Source organism: Scomber japonicus, chromosome 6 (assembly GCF_027409825.1).
Source record: "Scomber japonicus isolate fScoJap1 chromosome 6, fScoJap1.pri, whole genome shotgun sequence".
Classification (NCBI taxonomy): domain Eukaryota; kingdom Metazoa; phylum Chordata; class Actinopteri; order Scombriformes; family Scombridae; genus Scomber; species Scomber japonicus.
In genome coordinates, this window is record NC_070583.1 from 21,961,328 (window position 1) to 21,985,261 (window position 23,934).

A 23,934-nucleotide genomic window follows, 5' to 3' on the forward strand; every position below is an offset into this window, starting at 1 on the left:
CTATGTTATAGCATGTGTAGGCAACAGTGAAGAGCCACTGGTATTCTTTTTGGATATTGTAGAACTCCCTGCCACCACTGCAGAGGTAATAGATTCTGTGTTGATCAATAACCTATCTCACTGTTGCTTTACAGAAGACATTTTGAGGCAGCAGCTTGTTTGTTTTACATGTGATGGTACCTTAGTCATACTTGGAAGCAAGTCAGGTGTGGCATTTTCATTTGGCACTGTATGAACCACCACTTGAGGAGATGCTGTTGAGGATGCTGCAGGTATAGTTTTGATCCTTCTTAATAAACCGTACAGACTTTGTCATGCTTCTGCTAAAAACTTAAGAGAGTCGACTGCCTGTTATGAGACACTTTAAATGCAGTGTTAAAACGTAGGTAGAATTTTTAGCACAAGAATGGTACCTTGTTGTCTGGCAACAGTACCCTGGCCTATATACGAACTCTTCAGGAGCATCTGTGGACCCACACCAAAGGTCTATAGAAAGGGTCATGTTTCGATGTTTATGCTATTGGCTCTATAGTCCAACTTTCGTACTCAGCCCAGAACTTATGTTTGACGCTTTGGAAGAACTGTCTGATTTCTCCCTCTCCCTGCAAGATAGATATATGACACGTCACAGGTCAGATGCATCACAGAGTCGACAGATTAGGCTACTGAAATCCATGGCTGCCTCCTTGGGTCTGCAGACACAGGAGGCACAGCAGGTAGTGGAGTTAGACATCAACAACAGTTGCACTTGTAAAGACAAATGTGAAACATGACAGTGCAGTTAACCAGGGGTTGTTCTTCATTATCCTGGCTGGAAGTCTTGAGCAAAAAATGATGTGCCTATTAGGCAAGCCGCACGACAGAGACATCAGCAGTTCCTCGCCAATATCAAAACCCTGCAGCCTTCCATTTGGCTAGAGGAGTGTGGTGTGAGGTATGCTGATGCCAAAGTGCTGGAGTTCTGCACTTTCTTGAAGCTTGAGAGTCAAAAGGCACAGAGAAGCATGAGGGAAGACGCTGACACTGACAAGTGGTGAGAAAAGGCCTCCAAAGGACCTAAAGCCTCTGCTACAAATTAATATCATAAGTGGAATGAGGGCCACCCTGAAGCTCAAAAGCATACATGAGTACATGAAAATAACAGCGAAAGCATGACTATGAGCCAGTATGGAGTCTGTTATGAGGAGCTAAATGATAGCAGTGATAGTGAAGATTTCAGTCAGAATCTTATAGTATGCTCATACAATGGTTTTCACAGGGGGCAAAATGGCTTTCTTGTAGTGTATTGTGAGAAACATGAGAAAACCCTACCTTAATTTACTCTCTCGCTGCATACAATTTTAAAGGTGTATTCACTCATTACTTTAATACAGTGTTGCAGATTATTAATGGAATTGTAGCATTCGAAATGTCCATTATAGTCAACACGTCCTGCAACAATTGGCTTAATTCACAAACAATGCATATGCACGAATACGAATGATTTTAGAGCATTCATCAATTTTCTTGTCTTTAGACTTTTCTAAAGGGTGCAATCAACATTTATGAGTGGTCCAGACGTGCCATATGTGTCATGAATAGATCATCTCTGCCTTTCTTCATCCTCACTTATTTGACTTACAATTACAATGTCCTCATTTTAATGAATTCGCAATAAATAATATAAATAAAATCAACTAATAAATTAATTAATACTATTAACCATGTTGTCATGACTGCCAATGTACTGAAAGGTTTATTTAGATTGTATTATTTTATTGGCATATTTTGGCTCAGTAACTGCTCACTAATTTCTGTAGTTATTTGGAAACTTCTGTCACACCTGTCACACTGACAGCTGCTGCCCCCGTGTCTCTCTGCAGGTCTCTATTCAGTATCGTGTTGTATTACAGCTGACAGCATAAAATCACCTGTAGTCTATAATATTCTCCTCTAATATCGCTGTGACTGTCACATCCCTTGACCACCTCTCATCACAGAGCACTTTGCTTTAGGCAGACGTGTTTTTAGCGTCTAACTTTTCATCAAATAATTCCACCTTTTATTTCTGTCACAGTGCAGAGCTGCTCTGATGACATGTTAGCTTGATTCATACTTTCTAATTGTTTCGGGTGTCCAACTGCCACTCTTAAATTTGTTCTGTGCTTGTCGTTTGATTTCTGAAAGGAGGACTTGAAGTTGTTCTTTTTTTAACAAAACTTGCCCAAAAATTGGGTTGATCAGGTCGACTTATATGACAATTGCAGGGCCTTGGATTGTGCTAATGATCTCACAAACGCACAGGTGACATTCATCATGATCAATTTAGGACAAGTTCAGGTAGTCAAGAGAGTTTGTTGAATCCCACATAGGATTTTCTTATTTTACCTCTTATCGCTTTGTGCAAGAACATATGTAACAGAATAATATGAGAATATTTAAGCATAAATGTTAATGTCCTTTGGGAGGTATGTGTTGGTTGATGGTGTGGGACAGAGGGAGCTGCCATGCGGCCATCTCCTCTTGTTAAAAATAATAACTTACTTTTACTCAAGTCATCACTCTGTAGATTGACAATTTATTGTCAGCACACTATAGCCTCAAGAATTTTCACATCACGATATTGGCTTATGCAAATCTATGTGGTCCATTAATATGAGCTTATCATATTGCTTCATCCACTTATAATTGCACTGGCCAAGAGTACTATCTAAATGTGTAGTGTTGTTTTCCTGACATCATATTAAATTGTCATACAATTCTCATACATTTGTTTATTTTAACAGTCAGTGTGAATAATATACAAGTAATTTCTCAGACAAACCGGACAACCCCGGGTACAGCACTGGCGGCATTTCAGCTGCTTGTAATGTGCCAAAAGCCAACTCTGCCTCATCAGCAGCTGTGGACGCCTGCCAAACCACCTTACAGATTGATTTTTTTATTACCATGAATAAATGGATATTGAATCTGTGAGTAACAGAGTGACCTGGCAATGAAGACACTAATGTATTTAAGTCTAGTGTGGGAAAGTACAGTTTGACAGCCAAGCTGATTATTATTAGGTGTATTGTTTTACATTTACACAATGAAAAGTGCCCAAACCTGCGAGTAGGGACATTGAGAGGCTCATTACACTGGTCATATTTTTTCAGCTTCTTCTCTAAATACAATTTGACTTGTCATACTCTGTTTTGTGTTTGATTAGAAGTAAACTCTGTCACTTTCTATGAGGCCAATACACAAACTATCTTAATAAAGCATCACAGGACCTGCTACAAACCTCCTTCATCATTATGTTATGTAAGAACAGCTATAAGGCATTATAAGTGCAATTCTTGTTCATAATCACAGTACCCATTTTATATTAAAGGTATTATCAACATCATGTTGCTTTCTGTAACTGTAATGGAAGGTGGGGTAATGACTTGCAATAACATCTTTCTGACAGCTTACTTCAAGTAAAGTAAAGATGTACTGATAAACAGCATCATACCTGAGGGCTCAGACAGAGGCAGGATATGATTATCATGCCATTTTGTCACTGCGGGCATTTAGTTGATCCTGACACTGGAGCCAACGTTCAAAACCTTGAGACAGCATTGCAGACATTCAAAGTGGAAATGTGATGACAGTAATATAAAAAAAAAAAACCCTTTAGCACTGATGAGTTACAGAACCTTGAGCAACTGATTTCTATTTCTATATCACATATGCCAATGCTTCTACAAATTTAATTGTTTTATAAGAAGATAGTTGATTTGTGGAATTTTGACCTTATTATACAGCAAAATATACACAAAACTGTATTTTTGTCTTCATGTAAACACAACACTGACATATAATGCCGTTTTACTTTTAAAATGGTGAACATGTTAGCAGCATTTAGATGTTTAAATGTTAGTATTCATTTGGATCATATTTCTGTCCACCTGCTGAATCTAAGTCCAATACTCTCCAGATCTCCATAAACTGCTGAGTCCCTTATTTTATGCAGCGGTAGACAAAGAGCTGTCATAAAGGCATTACACTGTAACATGCATGGTGATCTTCCCCCAGGCCATGGGATCAGCATTTGAAAACAAATGAGGAGGCAGAAACATTCAGTTTTGTTTTCCTTTTCCTGCTATTTCAATATTTCTTACAACACTAGATGGCAGTATTGGTTTGTTTCAAGTCAGTAATTCAACCTCCTTTTACAAATGGGAACAGCTAAGTGTTAAAATTAAATAGGCTTTAATTAATTGATAATTATTGCAAAGTGGCAGAGCCTATAACATTCCTTCATTGATTAAAACTGTTCTGTCATACCTCTCCTATACACATTAGCTATATTTTTTTTATTTTTGTCTGTTCAATGGAGGGCTTTTGAGATTTGCCTTCATATTTGTTTAAATCATAAATGTATAATGCATCTTTTAAATTCAGACTGTAAAATTGTTCAGATTGGGTTGATTTGTGGTTTTCCAAACCGTGTGGGGCTGCAGTGTCTCCTTTTTTAATGAAAGTGTGGAGTAAGTTATCGAAGATTTTTTAGCCCAGACATTGCTGTTGTAGTCTGTTGAAAAAAAGTCCTCAACACAGCATGGTGCTGTTGCTCCATTACAACACAAATGACTTCAGAAAGCCATCTTATGAAAATCACCATTTAGGGAGTTCATTTAGAATGCCTGGTTGCACTTGCTTATTTTGATGTCCTTAATGTCACACAGCCAAAACACACGCTGGAAGGGTTTTTGTGGGCGTGTTTATTTTAGAAGACTATGGCTGTTGCTGCTGTGCTTTTCATCTACTTCGCTCTGATTTACCAATGTATAGGGTCATGAAATATTACAGAAGGCCATAAAAGCTATGGCACATCTACCACCTAGCACAGTATAAGGGGGGTGATGTCCCAGTGGACTATGTCACAGTCACAGCCTCTGATTCCCTGCACACAGCAAGGCCCATTAAGTCTAACTATCTGGTTTTACGTGTCCCACAAGCAGCACCTCTTTTCCAACTAAAATTGCTGTGATATGGCGTATATTCCATTTTGAAAGAGAAAAGTCATGTAAATGTGACACACTAAATTTCTATTATGAGGTTGGAATTCTTTTCACACAGAGCAACAAAAGAGTTGCCTTTGAATTCATTTTTGTCTTTGCATTTTCATGACATAAATAAACACAACTGAATTCCCCTCGTGCTCCCCTTTCAGACATATAGGAAAACCTACAGTGACCTAACCCTCTCTGGTGCCAGTGTTAGGTTTTTCCATTCTAGGCTACTGTAGAAACATGGTGATACAACATGGCAGCGTCTGTGGAAGTGGACCCGTCCCCTATGTAGATATAAAGGGATCATTCGGTAAAGAAAACACATATTCATGGGATTACACACATTAAAATATTCAATTTCTGCCAAGTTCTGCTAGATGGCACTAAATTTTACACACTGGACCTTTTTAAAGCTGTAATGGAACATGCAACTGTTGGTAGTTTAACCTGCATTGAAGGAAAAAAGGTGAATATGACCCCTGTATTGTGTACTCTTGCATAATGCCCTTTCTCCCATGAGAGATTGCATTCTCTCATTGTGGTCCTGTGGCCATAATAGTTGTGGACTCAGGATTTAGGCATATCACTGCCTGCCCTTGCAGAGATGATCATTAAAGAGATGTGTTTGATTTTTGAAATTGGACCCAGTGCCTGTGCTTGCACCAGGTGATGCTGACTATGCATGTCAGTTTTTTTGTACTCACCCAGTGTGGTTATAAATTTAGCTGTGCTGGCTGAGTGGTAAAACTCCAGATGTCCTCGGAGTGTTGGGGTGTTTGTCCTCTGAGCGTGATCATGTTGTGGTAACGGGGTGTGGCTGCATGACTGGGCTCCAGCTTTGGCGGTAGCTCTGACACTGTTCTTCAAAATGACATCTGAGGGAGGGACCTTTCACCAAATGCATCACAGTCTCATCAAGTGTTGCAGTCTGCCTAGATTAATGGGGCTGAGAGCTGATTATACAGGGCTGTACATCATGTCTGTCTAACTGCCTGCTGCTCTCTCTGCCTGTCAATGATCTACCCTCCTATAGCCTTTCTTTCCATGGAAAAAAAGTAACTGTTGCTGTTCTTCAGCAAGAAGAGACTCCTTTGGTTTACCCTTAGACTTATGCAATATGAAGTAGTTGAGGTCTTTGTCATTTATATTTTGATAAAGTGCAGGTGTGGTGAAGTTTCACGACTATCCTGATACTCACTTGTAAAGTCATCTGTCTTCACTGGCCTTTGTTTGTACACACCCACAAACACATATCTCATATTAATGAACTATGCTGAGACACAGTGTACAGAAACTGTGTGTTTGGGGAGTCATCTGTGGAATGTCCGAGAACAAGAACAAATAATATTTTTTAAAATGTGCAGAAAGTCATAATGTATGGTCTGTGTGGCAGCCTTGTAGTTTTAATTTATGATAGTGTCGGACCTGAAAGTTTAAAGTGTAATTAAATGGATTGGAACTGCTAACATACAGGTATTTTACAACTTCAAAGACCTTAACTGCTGAGTTGGGCTACCTGCATGTGTAAATTACCTCTGTCGCTGCACCCTGTGAGCCCAGCCCTGTGTGGGGGATAAATTAATCTTCCCAGCACATTATTGAATGTGTTCCCTTGCTTGGGAGCAGCCGATAAATTGCGCTTGTCACAATGGCCCTGCACCTGCTCTCCATAGCCTTGGAATTTCTAACAAAGCATCACATTTCTGAAAACAGCACTCGGGGCTATAAAAAAAATAGAGTCACAACATAGATAGGAAATGCTTGAAAAGGATGTGGGGGGATTGACATGGAGGAAGGGTAGAAACAGAAACACAGGAAAGATAGGCAGATGAGCCTAGTAGTTGCTTTACATTGTATACCATACCTCATTCAAAAAAACGGTACATATCCCTTCAGAAGGATTTCTAAATTATTATAAGGGGTCCCAGCTGCTGGAACCATATTGTATCTGTTAGGATTATGTGGCCCACATAAATCAAAATTGGCTTAAGCTATTTTAACCTAACTTGGTGCACGTGTTTGTATGTTAGGTCCTAGCTTCGCTGCACATTCCTGTGATATTGTACCACTAGGGGGCACCACAAATTATCTCATAATTATCTGCATGGATTTGAGTGAAACTTTTTCCACGTTCTTTGGTCATGTTCAATTTGTTGTATGAAGTTTTGGTTATAATTATAAACTTGCGTATTCATCAATATTGCAGTCAATACTTGCAAAATTTCACCATAGATCCTAGAGAAATGAACACTTTTTAGCACGTCCAACTTTTGATCAGTGTTGGATGCAAAGTCACCAAAATATTTTTTTAGTATTTTCTTACCAACATTTTGACTGTTGTGTTTTAATTTTAAAGGTCCATTGTGTAGAGTTTAGTGGCATCTAATTAAAAATACTTGGCAGCTATTGAAATAATATTAATAAGTATGTTTTAATTAGTGTATATTCCCATGAAAGTGAGAGTGTTGCACCGCCATGTTTCAACAGTAGCCAGAATGAACCAACCAAACACTGGCTCTAGAGATGGACTCTCACGTTTTTCATGAATTTGGGCTTCAAAGTTGTGTAAAAATCAGCCTCTTTCTCTGCTCCCAAACACTGTGGGAGTGCCTGCTGAGTTTGCTGAAACCCCGCCCCCTACCAAGTGTCACCTGTCAATCAAAGTCACCACCTCTACCAGAAACATGTACGCTATGTCTGAGAGCTTCAGTGCTGCAGAATGTGTTGGTCAGCTGGCAGAGTCACTTGCTCTGGCAATACAAAGGTCCCTGCTTCAAATGCCAGGGTGTGTAATACAAACTTGCCGACCATGTGGCAAGTTATGCATGTGGCATGTTTTTAAATTCTTCTGAATGTTAAAGACTGCCCTTTGTGCTTGGAGCCCACTCATTGCCACTTGAGTCTTTATTTTGGTAAAGTAGGTGAACTCAGAAAATGTCCTGTCATACATACAGCACCAGACTTTATAATTCAAGGGACTGGGAAGGTGTGTATCAAGGCCGTAGCCAGGATTTTTCAAATACCGACGTCAAAAAGTAGATCACTAATTATATGTAAATTCAGTGTAATCAATGATGTATTTATACCAGTTTCATTTCTCAGTCATGGTCAATCTTGTGGTCCAGTTCTTTCTTATCACTTCCAATTTTGCAACTTAAATCAACTCCTATTTCAGGATTATACAACTTCCATGGTTGTATATTTAAAAATTAGAACTGCAATATATTATTTTCTTTGTTTGTTCTTAAAATGTGGAATGGAGCACGGCCTGCTGGGAAAGGGAATGAACAGTTTGCAAAATCGGGTCAAGTCCAATTCACAAAAGTAGACAACATATTTCTGGTGATTTTCAAGTCACAGTTCACATCTACTGCAGTGAATATTTTTTTTGGAAGTGAGCACTATATAACTGCGACTTAAAAATCTCCAGTAATATGCTGTGTATATTTGTGAATTTGTGACGAATCTGCTGACGGAGCACAGCTGGAGCTGTTCGGTAAGGAAACCAGTTAAATTGGAAACTAGTTGGGACATACCACCGGGTCCGGGGCCGGTGAAAAAATTCCCGGTGGATTTCAAGACCTCACTCTGCCACTGGCTATAGTCGACTACTTTCGTTTTGACATGGCAGCGGTATCTGCAAGTACGTGCCCGTTAATGCTATTTTCACTTCACAGTGAAGCAAAAATTCAAGAAAAAAATACAGAGGACATGACCTTGGTGTCCTTAATGTTAGCTGCAGCCATGGTGTGTATGTAGAAAGTTATTGTTTAATTCAATACTTGAATTAGGTGATTGAGCCCAATTAAGCATTAAACATATATTACTCACAAAGTCCATCTTTACAGTTTTGATCAAAACAAATTGCATTAATTGCAATTATTAGCACACATGTTTTATTTTTCAGCATCTTGTACAATATCATTTTAATTTTGTCATCTCAAATTAGCTTGGGCTGTCTGTTCAAAGAAGGAAAAACCCAACAACCCCCCCCCCCCAAAAAAAAAAACAACAAAAACACTGTGTGTTTCACAGCGAAGTCCTTGGTCATTAACAGCTATGAACAGTCCATTGAGCAGAATTAGCCAGCCCGTTCAATCTGATATGCTTAAACACACATCCACTATGAATATCTCACATTTAGAAACAAACATAACAAAATCAATGGGCTCTCTCTGCAGCCCTTTGCACTGCTCAATGATTGAAACAGCTCCCACATCTTATTTTTTTCAACCAGTCTGCCCACACCCTTTCCATGCATTTATTGTCATCCAAGTCAATATTCTGAACACTCCATTAAACTCACTAAAGACTATTGAGTTTATGAACATCTCAGACCCCCCCCCCCCCCACACACACACACACATTGCTTGCTTTGTTTAGTTGCTGCTTGATTTAGAAATGTTCCTCATATACAAGCATACTATACTGCTTCATTGAATGGTTGTTTCAGTCAGAAATGCTATGTATGTTCATATTTGACTGTGTATGGGGTTCTGTTATATGGAGTAAAAATGCATTTTCCCTTTTACCAATAGGGGGAGCTTGCACACTTGCCATTAGCTGTGTTCTTCACAAGCTCTTTTTCATCATGCATTTTTATTCATGTCCCTCCATATATCCTTTTTATAGCCTTTGTTTTACTCTCCACCTTAAAAGGTCATATGCTGTATATTTTCACTGCTTTTGTTTGTTTTGTTACATTAGTTGTTAATGGTCTGCGGGGCTCACACAGCAGCGATTAGTTTGCTTCATTGTCGAGTCACTGAAAACGTTGTTTTTCCTGAACAAGATCATTGACACCAGTTAAATGAATTGCACTACATCTTCTACTCCATCTTCACCCTCATCATTCCTGTCTCTTTGTTTTCACTCACTCTGTCTTTGCTTCCTCCGCCAACAACCACCCACCCCCTCTCCCCACCCTGGCTGCGCTCATGCAGTTTCATCTCCAGAGGTGAAGAGCAGACTCCTATAATTACCCAAGTGTCTGTGAAATGAATCATTGGGCGGCTGATTGAGCTGCATGATGGGAAACATCCATCCTGAGTAGTACGACTGAGTGTTCTCACTCCTCTACCACATCTCTCTGCTGATGCCCAGGGCTGGCACGTGTGCATGCTCATTGCCACTGTTGAGAGAGACAGGGTGTGGTCTCCAACTGTGCTGCAGCAGCAAGCGTGACAGTCTACAGGAAAATGTAGTAATTGTGGGCAGTGTTACATAAACAGCACCAACATCACCTGATTTACTGCTCTTGTATCAGTGATGATTTGTTTTATTGGGTTATACGATTTACAGAATTTTAAATGAACCAATATGTATACAACTATGTTCACAAGACATAATTAAAATCACCTGTGTATATGTGTACTTGTATGTATAGAGGCTTCATTTCAGTGTCATACACGTAATGATGATTATTATTATTATTATTATTATTATTATTATTGTTGTTCTCTTTTGACCATGCTTGAACATTCAGTTGGCCCAGAACATAAAGATCCTTTTATGCTCAGAAGATATTCTATGTTTAAAGTCTGTGTAAAGTAAGAATACATATATGTTCTGAGTTTGACATACCACAGAAAAGTGTGTTGCTAACCACCCTGCCAAATTTGAATGATTAAAAAAATCGCCAAATATATGAAATTAAGCTCTTTCTCTGCTCCCAAACGCTGTGGGCGTGCCTGCCGAGTTCGCTGACACCCCGCCGCCTACCAAGTGTCACCTGTCAATCAAAGTCACCACCTCTACCCGAAACATGGACGTTAAGTCTGAAAGCTTTCTGCCGCTAGCTCGGCGGCTAACTGGCTAACTGTAGACTGTATTAGTAGTAGAGTGCGCTGAATGTATACCGCTACAGCAGCAGGGGCGGGTTTAACGCAGCGGTGATTGTCAGACCCGCCCACTAAATCCTGAACAGAGAAATCTTGAAACAACAAACATCTTGAAGCCTAGCTCCACAATTCAAATCTAAATGGTTGAAATGCTTTTTACACCTTTTTTAGAAATATATTTATGACCTATTTAATGTGTTTAGAAGAAAATGTCTGTATTCACTGTACACAGTCTTTAACCCCTGATATGCTGCGCCAGAGAACCGGGGTGATCTCTGGTCAGCATTTTGTACTGTAAATCTGATAATGGCCGTTTACATGGCAAACTGCTGTGGAAAGTGAGTGGGATGGGTATTGAGAATGGGTATCATCTGAAATGTTTCAGTACAGTGACTAAAATTACACTTTATTCATCACCTTAGTTTGAGGAATATAAACTAAGATACTATAACATCGCCTTGACAAAAATAAAGTAGAAATATAAGTTGACATTTGGATCAGTTGATCCAGCATTCAAGGCCAATTGATATTTGACATTGTCTGATACTTGGAGATGGACTGTGCAAGCTATTTCTCATTAACCCTCATAGTCCTACTTCAGGGATTGTATTCACTGCTTCTACTGTACATGTTCACAGATACACACTCACCAGGAAATGTGGTAAGCTGTGACACCTGTAAATTCAATATTTCATATTTAGCCTGTTTATTGATGTCTGTTACTCATGAATATTATCACAGCAGCTTTGTCCTCACCCTTTCATCGCTCAAACTTGGCTTTTTTGATGTGTGGATGACGTGCCTTCTGACCTTGACCTGAAAGAGCATATACTCACCATTTGACATTTAGACATATTATCAACACAGTTGCCTAAATAAGTTGCTTTGTTTATCTCCAATTAAATCTGTGACTTTCTGAAAGACAAAGTGTGTAAACTGAGTGCATATTCCTTATCAGTGAACTTATGTGCAGCAGAATTGCATGCTTCTGACTTCTGACTATGTCGTTATGCTGTTGAATGAATGTGCGACCCCATTTAAAATTAGCTGTATTTACAACAGACAGCATCCCTAAAACGGGTAACCTGTTGCCAATAAACTTTTTTAGTGAACAAGACAGCATAACCCTCCTCTATACTAACCTGCCTGCTTTTACTACCATCTGAGCCGACCAGACCAGATCATTCAGAACCCGATGATTTCTCATGAGAAATAAATGGCATGGCTGTTCACATGAATCAATGGTTTAAATTCCTGGGGATTGTGATCTAAGAGCCCTTCAGATGTGATAAAAAGCCTTGTGACAGATACTCAGCAGACACCATATGTGCAAACACGGAGACTTTCAAAATGTCCAACATATTTTACAGCAGATCACTTTCTAATTTTCACATTTAAAGAGCAGCTTGATTCTTAAGACTTGTCTGTGAAAAAAAAAACAAAAAAAAACAGAAGCATTGTTGCACTTACTATTTATAAAGTAAAATTTTGTTCAAGCCTATTGCACTATAGTGCATTTTGAATGTATTGCAAATTATGTTTTTCACCACAATAATAGGCATAATAACTGTGACTGTGTGGTTGAGTTAGGTTAGAATATGGGTGGGACTTTTGTGAGATCCAGAACAAAGGCCACAGGGTGCTGCTAAATTATATATTGTATTTAGTTATGTTTATGGTGTCACTGCTCCACTCAAAGTGGTTCTTGGATGGTTGAACAGCATCTGACACTCACTAATGCCACATATTCCTCAAGTCAGAATCAAGGAGGGCTGCATTGGACAATTTCCATAACTTTACAAAATTGACAATCAGACTCTCATACCCACTTCATGCTGTGATTGGCCAGTTTTACAGAGGTGAGAATGATGGCAGGATTTGAGTTTTCTCTGAAGATCTTGTTTTTCGCTCTTTACATAACTATTTCTGTCACTTTGCACATGTACAATCAATTACAACACCATGAATCCCTTCCAGGAGAGATTGTCTGAAAGCATGCGCTGTTATCCCCATTTGAACAATTATCTTGTCTCGCCCCTCTCTGACAGCAGGCTTTTCATTCTGCCTTGCAGTGTGGACAATCTGAACAGCTATAAACACTTCTGATTTCTGACACTGTCAGCTGACACGTTGTACAAACTAGTTTAAAGAATAACCCTGACTTAAAACTTCTGTAACTTTGTAACTGCTTTTCCTTTATATTACAATTTACATTTTACATTAGTTTAAATATTTTACACTAAACAAGAGACGGTTTCAAAAGAAAGTCAAAGGGGTTTAAAAAACGGTGACATTTAGATAATGGCATTTATTGTGATTGTTACTTAGGACGAACCTGTATTCTCTTTTAGTAATGCTAAATAACTTGACATTGACATTTATATTTACAGTGGGTAACATTATTTTTTAAATAGCTATATGGAATAGTGTACTTTTTGTGCTTACAAAGTCTTGTGTTTCTTTGCACAGTTATGAGTAAGTGCTGTGTCAAATGGTTAATTTCTTGCATCCACTACATCAAGAGAAAGTCATTTAAAGACACTTTTAGAGATGCAAGTCCGCATTACAACTTCAGTCATATTTCTGCTCAGCAGTTTAGCTTAAACTCAACACTTGGAGCTTTGGTTTGCCCTCTCAGAGCTCAGTACGCTGCTGCTTTGATGCTGACTCTGTGCTCACAGAGACGAAGAGAGATATGGGGACAAACAGTGTGTGACAACAGCCCTTCTCCCTGGCTGGCATTAGACATGGGACTTTATACTGGGGAGAGGATGAGTGCTGTGACAAAGTCAATAGGACATAGCGGGAATGGGACTGCATGGGCTTGATTGTTTAATTAGACTTTACTTCATGGCATGCCAAGCCAAATGAAAAAAGAGAAAAAAGGATTGCGGGGAAAAAAGCCTGACTTTCTTGGCCAGAACACATTGTCACAGATTGTGATGGGCTCATGAGATTCTGGTGAGTTGCTGATAGTGTTGTCATTGTAGAGTTTTCACTCTGTTTAAAGCCAAGACTTTGCACACAGACAATACAATTTTTTAAAAGTAAAATTTATTTATTTATTTAATAAACCTGGCAGAGTCACACAGCATGGCATTTAAAATCATTGCCCTTGTTTCCTTATGTTTTTCAACCAGCACATATTTGTAACTCATTGGTATCATCCTGACTCCAGCAAACCAGAACTTCCTTAGATCCTTAGAGCACCACTGATGTGAACCCTGATGCGACTGATAGAGACCCTGGTCGATATAATCTCTCTGGCCAATAAGACTTCAGGGTTGACTGGAAGCTCTGACATTACTGAGCACTTTTCCTTGACATCCTCAAGTAGGAACCACAGGACAGCTATATTTTCTGAGTCTATGAAATGATATACAGTACGATAGTTTAGACATACTTTCTCATGAAAAGGAATGGGGAGGTGTGTCCAAACCTTTGATATTGTATATTTGTATTGTATATTGATAGATGATAATGATGGAACAGATAAATAGATAGTTAGGGGAAGAATGAAAACTAAACTAAATAAATATATAAAAATATGTTAATGTACATCAACAGCCTAAAGGTTAGGGGGAATACATCTTCCCTTGCCCATGTTTCCTGTATCTCTCTATCCTACCAACTATTAAATATAGGTTAAAAAATTAAAAAGTACATCAGCTGAAAGCAATGTTCCCAATTTGTTACAGTGATTAAGAAGTAAACATGGGATATATGTAGTTCAACCTGACATTATTGTTGGACGGGAACCAGAGTGGAAGGGAATTAAGTCTTTTTTATAATTGATTCCAATTAGGGCTGGGCAATAACTCAAATTAATTCAAATTTTAGTTTTTGCTCCGGTTGTAAGATATCTAATGTGTTAAATTGAGTTATTACACTATGCCCAAAAGGGTATTTTTTAGTCAAAAAAATAAAATAGATGATAGCTGGCTACATGGCTACAGGCTGTTCTGAGTAACAACAGTCCCATAAACAGTGACATGAATAGTTATAATACATGCAAACGTGCTGCAGCTAACAGTGTGTGGTACAAATATCTGTTAGAAAATGTTTGAAAATGTGTTAGCTTGAAATGACGTTCGCCTTTGATATTTTCTACCGCTGCACTACATGTGTGGATATTCCTCTACAGGGTTGTCTCAATATACTGTAATTCAGTAGCTCACCTGATTTACAGCACAACCGATTGGAGAGTGATTCCCACCTGTCTCAAGAAATTGACAGTGCAGTGTTCTGTGACATCTGTTTGCTGTTGCGGGGTACTCCGGGTAATCCAATGTATTTGTACGGAGCAGCACCCTGACAACTTCAGTGGCTCCCCAGCAGCCTGAGAGGGATTATGACAGTACAGTAGATATACCTGACTATTGTCAGAGCCAGCACCTCCACCCACGCACACTTCAACACAATTTCACTCACAGGCTCAAGAAGAATGATTGATCTCCTCAAAATATTAAAGTCCTTCTTGTATCCTAACTATTAAAATGATGTGTTAAGCTTTAATTTTAATTCATGTATGCCTTACCAGTCAACCAGACTGGTACACACAATATTTCTGTCCTCGAAAAATACTGTATATTACATTTTTCATATGGATCTGCTTTGAAACAAACAAAAGATATTAGTTCTTGTTTTTTCAATGTTTAATGCATTACTTTCTGAATATAAGTGCTTATGAGGTCTGATAAGGTCTGTGATATGTGACACAGAGTGTAATATCACTGCTGTAGCCATCGCTTGACTAGCCAGTGTCTGAGATTGGGACAAAATGCCTTCAAGGATAAGCTGCACATGGCAGTTTGAGTGTGACAGTGAGAGAGAATTGGTACAGATTTATTGAATTTTCAATAGGAAAAGAGGAAAAAAACACTCAAACTAATAAAGTATCATGGGCTATTTTCCTATAGGGCAGTATTTATGACTTTTTGCCTACTGTGGGGAAAGTGCCCTCAATAAGTACTGTGGCACAGGTTCCTACATTTGTCTGTTGGCTATTTGTAATTATAAACCTCCAATCACCCTGCAAGAGCGGGCTGAAAGAGGGCCAGTCACGCTAGTTCCAAAATGACTTTGCTCCTGCTTTTATGCTCCTGTCATGCTGACAAAGTTATATTCAGGCTTTCTTTTCATTTGCTTCCTTTTATTGAAGTATGATTTACATATGCTGCACTTTGGGAAAAAATGCTGAAGTGAAACAAAAGAATGAAGTTCCTTTGGTGTACATAATAGGCGTGCTGTATTACATTTTGTCGGGGGTGGGTATATATATTATGTTTGTGTGAACAGAATTACAAATATCTGTCATTGTGATTGTTTGTATATTTTGGACTTAACATATTTAAATTCACCTTCACACCTGTTAGTTTGGTTCAACCCGTTACCAATAAGTTTTGGTCAGTTGCATGTTCATTGTGGCTTTTTACAAACAAACCAAGAGGAGTAAACATGTCCTTTGGAGTAATCAGTGCTGCATGGACGCATGTGAGGAAATCAAACTTGTTTATTTATTGTCCTTGGTGTACTGAGAAATAACCCATTAAAGGATGAAAAAAGCAATAATTACTACATGGTTGCTAAGTGTTACGAACATTTTACACATTGTATCGAATCATACCAAATTGTTTACACTTCAAAATCTGCAGATAAGTTTAACAGTAATATAGATTTTGAATTAATACTAAAACTACTATTATCATAATATCTTTTGCTCAGTCTGCTTTGCTTTCACACCACAAACCAAACCAACCAGAGACTAAGATGAAGTGGAATGACCCTCCTCTTCAGGCAGTTTAGTCAGGCCTGAGTTTGACTGACAGCTTTCACACCAGCCTGAACAAATTCAACTAAACGGGTAAACACTCCAAAGTTTGATTGAAAGGCACCAAACAAGTAGTGTGAAAGCACCTTAAGGTACATGTTGAAAGTACTCTATAAACCTAACAAATAGTTCAGCTTCTGTGCCAGGATTTCTTAATGCTCTTTTTTAATGTTTTCCTCTTGATTGCTGGACACTATTCAGTCAGTGTCGCAGGTTAACAAATTGTTTCACGTAGACACTATTATACTGATGTAGAACTTACAGAACAAGACATTTCAATTGGATAGCAAAGCCCCTTCCTCTTCCACATTTCCTCGTTTTAACAATGACAACTCTAATCATCAGAAATTGATATTTTAAATGCCTAGACTGGAGCTTCATTAAAGTGGTGTCCAGGGCAATAATAAATATCTTTAAAGTAGGAACAAATCTGTTAAATAATGGCTTTAATCTAATTCCTATCATCATGTCCTCCTGTGGAAGCTATTAAATTCTTGTGATTGGCATATACCTCTTTGTCTGGAGGCTAAAATGAGCAACGACCCATATTTTTGTTAAGCATGATATGAAAACATTAATTTCCACCAGCAAACCTGACAGAACAGGGCTCCTAGGGGCGAGGTAATACAAAATGATCGCATTTTCACTCATAATCAATATTGGTCAGTGACAGTGCTCCCTTATTTTTCATCCCGCCAGTTGTCTGGTGAGAATGATATGTGGCTCTTTCCTGGTAAAGGGCCCTCTCAGCGACTTGGAGATGGAAATGGCATTTTTAACAAGTGGCCTGGGAAGCTATTGATTATAGTGCCATTTCTAGGGCTGCAGTTTCTATGCCCTGAGAGCCTCTCCAGCCATCTATGCCTGTTGGTTCCTAACTAAGTGAAAGCGGCAATATTGAAATTGTGTCCAGTGTTGTATGTGGTTTGGTTTGGAGCATGTTGTTTGTCATAATGCCACTTTGCTGGCCAGGTCGTCTTAGTGCTGTATGCTTGTTATCTCAGTGGAGCTGCCTTGTTTAATATAAAGGCAGCTGTTTGTAACTAAACTTGGGTCAGTTTATTTTTTATTTATTTTCTTATTTTTTTCATATTTCAAAACCCCACCAATACATTCTTGAAAATGATCAGCTTTTGCTTATTATCATTATTTTTCCCAACTGGTGACATTTCATACATAACAACATATAACATTTGTCTTGAGTCTTTGTAACTAAACTTGCTGCCATTTCCACTACTACTTTCCACTGTGAGCATTATTTCATGCATCTGCTAATCACATTCTGCACCAACTTAAGGGCAGGGAGAGAAAAATATTATTAGGTATGGTGAGAAATGAATGAATGCAGATGAAAATGGAAGTGCTTGTAAATGTAATTTCTTGATTATTATTTTACATCTAGGTTGTGTATAAAAGCAACAAAATCAGACAAAAGTTTAGTGTGTGTGTGTGTGTGTGTGTGTGTGTGTGTGGGGGGTTCAAAATAGAAAGATGAACACATTTCTGTGTACTGCAAATCTGTTGTTGTTGGACAAGGCTAAAACTGTAGCTGTTTGAAAGATCAGATTCTGGTGGGTAATACAAGATCCCTTCAGTGCTGCTAATACATTTGTTGGAAGAGAATTCTGTATAGTACCTTGTTAAATTGACTTCAGGCATCATTCATTTTTGCTGCTTATTTCCCTTATGACACCTTTTTCTCATTGCTCCCAAGCTTACTATATAATTGTGTAGCATTGAGAGCAGAAGCAGTCTAGTAACTCAGCAGCATCAACAGCATCAACTGCTCCAATTGTTTTTGCAAGCAGGTAGGTCATAGCCCAGACTGAAACTATTGGAACTAGGGATGTCCATAGCTGATCTGAGGTGATCAAGGCTGGCAATATGTTAAATTAAATTAAGTAGTCATTCAAGTGCAGCATACATTGAGCAGAGTTGCTCAATCTTGGCAACGAAGCAACCACAACAGGGAGGCTGATTAACAGTTTTCAAAATGTTGTACATATAAGAAGTCAGCTCACTTAAACATACAGTAGCTCTGGGTGCTTAAATACAGTACAACAAACTTGTCTATCAACAACTTGAAACTTGAAAGTTCTGACTGCTTTATTACAGTATATTAGTCAGACACAGAACCTTGGACACATGCAGTCTGTTTTGCACAGTATTATGATAGATCAAAACAGAGTAATATTGATGCAAAAAAATGCTGAATGAATCTCTGGACTTTCCCCCAGTGAGCACGACTGGGCATGCTGGGAGGAAAACAGAGAGAGTTGTGTTTGGATTTTTTGTTTAGTTTAAAGATGCAGTATTTGCAGTATCTCAGTGATTCTTTTTCTTTCGTGCTGAATGTAGAACACCAAACTCATTCTCTGCCCTGGCTTGATCAAGCACTTACCTTTCTTTCATTTCACTGATGGTTTAATGGAAGGCAGAAGTTAATAACTTGAATGAACTACCTGCTGAACAACATGAACTACCTGCTGACACACATCTATTTGCCAGATGGTGGATTCACCTGGGTAAACAGATTTGCTGAGTCTGATTATGTTTTCCTGGTGTAAAGGCCCACGGAGACACAGCTGGCAGGAAAGAAAATTGTGTATTTGATCTGTGGCATAGGTGTTATTCTCTGTTTTAAAGGTAGGGTATGTCATGATATTAAACCCATGTATGATGTATATATGCTGATCTCCCTCTCTGCGGTTGAAGCAGTTTATCCAGTTTTTCTGGCAGATTCTCTTGGCATTAGCCCTCTACAAGGTGGTTTCGAGATGGACTGGGCTCATAGAATCCAAGCCCGCCCTATTGTACAAATGAGAGATGTAGGAAAATCATTGCAAAATTCTTCCAGTTCCAAGACCGGTAATGCGTCCTGCAAGCAGAAACAAATCACCTGGGAGGGTAAACAAGAGCTGATCTTCATGAACTATTCCAGTGAGATGCAGGCCAAGCATGAAGGTTTCAAAGACTGCAATAGAGCTCTTCATGAGTGTAGGATGAAATTTGCCATGCTCTATTCTGCAGTGCTGTGAATTGACGTGGCCGAGAGGACGTGCACATTTGAAGATTCAGAGAAAGCTCTTAAGAAACGAGGGACTATCTAAGAATGAGGTCAGTTACTTGCCTTCTTGGTGATTAGCAGTGTAAAGAGACATGGCTGTTCTTCTAATGGAGTATCGTTTTTCTATGAAAAATATATTACTCTACAGTCACTTTACTAATCTACACCAATAATATGTTTAGACAATTTACATATTTCCGTCAACATCTTGTTTTCCCTTTGTCATAAGCTTAAGGTTAAGTCTTTAGTTCCCCTGGACCTCAGTGTAAATGAGCCACCCTAATAATCTTTTTTTCTGGTTTTTCCTTTTCTTAGAGCAATAATTACTAAAACAGAGGAGTGGTGATTTTGTTTTGTTTGTGGATCAGTGCTCTTCACAAGTTTGACTGATTTGTGTTAAATACTATGGACCTGATTTACTAAAGGTCTGCGTGTGTAAAAACGTGAGCAAACTCGACATCACCAGCAAAAAATGTGCAAGCTGATCTACTAACGCAGCGCACTGAGGTTTGAGTCTTTCAACTGTGCAAGATAGTACGCGCTGTCCATTTAGTACGTTTGCCATAATGAATATGTAATGTGGGCCGTTTCAACCCTAGTGTGCAAAATACAGGGAGGAGAAAATGCAAATATGTTATGTAGCACTTGCATTGTGATTTACCAAACCTGAAGGTATTATTTCTGAAGCTAACTGCGTCTATAAATAATACCTTTTGAAGGGCAGGTATTAACCGGCTGCGCACTGCGCACAGATGACTGCTGTCACTGTGGAGAGGAGGAGAAGGAGGCATAATGACAGAACACGTACAGGACAGAGTTTTTCCACCTGTGTAATTTTGGAGTGGAATATTTTTGGTTTTACGAACAGAATTGACCACTTGGATACAGACTGAAGCGCACCATTTGAACTACGGGTCATGGACCATAACAGTTCATTATTTTGCTTTTCCTGTGCTGTGTTAGTGTTGGTGCTAACACTGATTCATTGAGATTACAATACTTTGTTTTTTATTTCACAGACTATTTGGTATATAGTCAATGTTTCCATCTTTTCACATTATCCTTGCCTGCAATGGCTAGTCATAATAAGTTGTGCTACACTATGTGGAATGTAAACAGCCTTCCTTCAGGCTCCTTCAGAAGCTATGTCTCCCAAATTCAGTCTATCCACACACAGTCTCATCACTTCTTGACCTGCGTTCAGTGTCTCTGTCCACAGAAGCAGCAATCTGTCAGCTGCAGCTCCTAGTGAGTCTAGAGGACAGTGGTGGACTAGACTGCCTTCAACAGGCAGGGAGGAGGCTGCCTGTCTTGTGCACGAGGCACAACAACCCCTGCTGATTTGCTGGAATAGTGTTGTATGGCTCACTCCGAGCCACTTTGTTTGTTTCCCATTTACACAGCCAGGGCTGTGTATATACACTGTATTTCTTTTCAGCAAATACACAGAATGGAAAGCTAGGGGACAAGCAGATATTTGCTGAAATTAACAAAATGTGAAAAACGTTTCACCAGAATCACTGACTCTACCATTAAAGGCTAAGCAATATAATATGGTCATTTTACAATAGACTCATCTGTCTCAATATGAGTCTAATATGCTGCGTGGGACTGTGTGGGGCAGGTGTTTTTCAGTGCTGGTTCTAGTCAAAGCAAAGGGTTGCCATTTTAATCAGCAAATGTGTCATTTAAATGTCTTAAGGTCATATCTGATGGAGAGATGGATTATCATTATGTTTGCTGAAATTAAGAGACAGTCGGTGATAGCCCCACCTTCTTTGTAGACCTTTTAGAGTAAATTACTTGAGAGTGGGGTTCCGTATTATTATCATTATTATTATTATTATCATTTTTATAGTTATTATTATTATTATTATTAGTAGTAGTATTAGTATTATTATTGTTATTGGTGGGGATTTTTAACATCACTGGTTCTTTATGTAGTACACCAACTAATTCAGTTTTCACAGTGAAGGGTTTATATACTGCATAACAATACTTACAGATGTTTGGAGGATATTGAATCTTACAGGCAGGGAAAATACCTTCTACTACTACTTTAATGCTTACAAGGTATACTCAAGAATTTACTTTTTTTTCTTATTTCCAATTCTCTATTTCCTGTTGTTTTATCCTGCTCAATTGGGAACATACTGATTTCCGGCCATGCTAATGTTGTGTTGGACTTATTACCATATTGTGAAACAATTAGATCACAGGAACCGGTTTTCAAAGAAGAACTTAGGGCACAAATTAAAAACTACATGGAAATCATGAGCCCACCCTGTGATGGTATTGCCTGGGAGGCAATGAAGGCTCTTCTTAGAGTTATATTATTCAACATGCATCACACAGGAAAAAGCTAAATACCTTGCAGCCCACCCAGCTAGAGAAGGAGGTAGAAATAGCTGAGACTAACCTGAAGCAAAATATGTCCCCTTCTAACTTGAGGTAGCACAACTCAAATATGAGTAAAACTGTATACTCTCTAAAAAAAGGTGGAGTTTATCTTGTTTTGGCCAAGATGAATTTACTGTTGTAGTATGTAATCCTATATCTAAATCTTAATCCTTAATCCTGTCTGGTGACATCCTGTCTCTGTCTTGTGGTATATTTTCCAAAACCAGATGTTTACTTAGGTTAAAGGTTACACATTATAGGCCATGGATGGACAACCAGATGATGTTTTTCTGACTGACCTATTGTGAAAAGCTAGCCATGAATGGAGGGTCAGAGGTTGTGTTTCCTGACCGAAGAAGCCGGTGAATCTGATCAATAACTGATTGTTTCACAGCGGTTACGTTCAACAATAAGTAATAATAATATACACATTAGCCGGTCAACTTACACTGTGCAGACACTCGGAATCTGGGGTGAGTGAGCAAGAGCGCGCACTAGAGAGTGGCAGCGCATGTGTGTGTGTGTGTCTGTGTGATTATAAATGCAGCACGTGAGTGCAAAGAACTGTCTGCAACTGATGAATATATAACCTCTTTTCTGATGATTTGAACCATCCCAGGCTAAATGAGGAACTGAGAGTAGCTTGACAGTCCAATTTCAGAGGCAGAGCTATATGGGCCACACAGTGGCTCGGTTGTTAGCATTGTCGCCTCATAGCAAGAATCTGTTGGGTCTATACCCAGCTGGGGCAGGGCATTTCTGTGTATTCGTATGCTTTCGCTGTGCTTACTGTATGTGGGTTTCCTCCCATTGCCATATAAAAACATGTGATTGGTTAATCACATAGATCTGGAGTTGATCCTCAGGTGCTGTACAATGGCTGCCCACTGCTTCTACTGCTTAGGATGGGTTAAATGCAGGGACTGCATTTCACTGTACAACTGTATGTGTGACAAATAAAGTACCTTTGCATCCTTTAGAGCTATATAATTCCATAGATGCATTACCATCTGCTAAATCACCTGGCTATGGTTTTGTAGCAGAGTTCTTTAAATTCTATGTGACTGAACTTATGCCCCAAATGATGCAGATGTTCAAGGTAGTTTTTAGAGAAGGAAAACTGCCTCCTTTTTTTCACAAGCCATAATTACCATGTAAGGATAGTGATCCGTGTGACTGTCAAAGCTTCAGACCAATCAGCTTGATTTAATCTTTTATCAGATAAACAGGCAAATCAAATTGAAAAAGTGATCACACCTCTTATTCATCCTGATCACGTGGGATTCATTGGTAAATCTGATAACACAAGGTAATTAATTGATATATTGTGGTCATTCCAGTATTTAAAATCTTTAATTGCAGCTATTTCACTAGACCCAGACAGTGTTCAGTTGTGTGGAATGGAGATTCCTGTTCCACACTCTTTAAGCATGTGGGTTTAGTCATGTAGTCAACCAGAGGCAGTGGTGCAGACTTTCTCCTTCACTCTTTTGTCTATCACTGGCAAAATTACACCTTCCCAGACATCAGAATAGGGAATATAATTCACAAGATTATGTTGTATGCAGATTATATTTTCTTGATGGTATCTGATGTGGTCAGGTCCATCCCAGTTTTGCGTAACTCCTGACTCAAACATTCAATCATTTTGTTAGAATATGTAACAATTTCTTGTCCAATGCAAAATGCTCCTGGATGTGCTACCTATGCTGCTGTTTTGTAATTATACCTTTAGTGTCTGACATTTAGTTCAGTGGGCATTACCCCATAGAAGGCTCA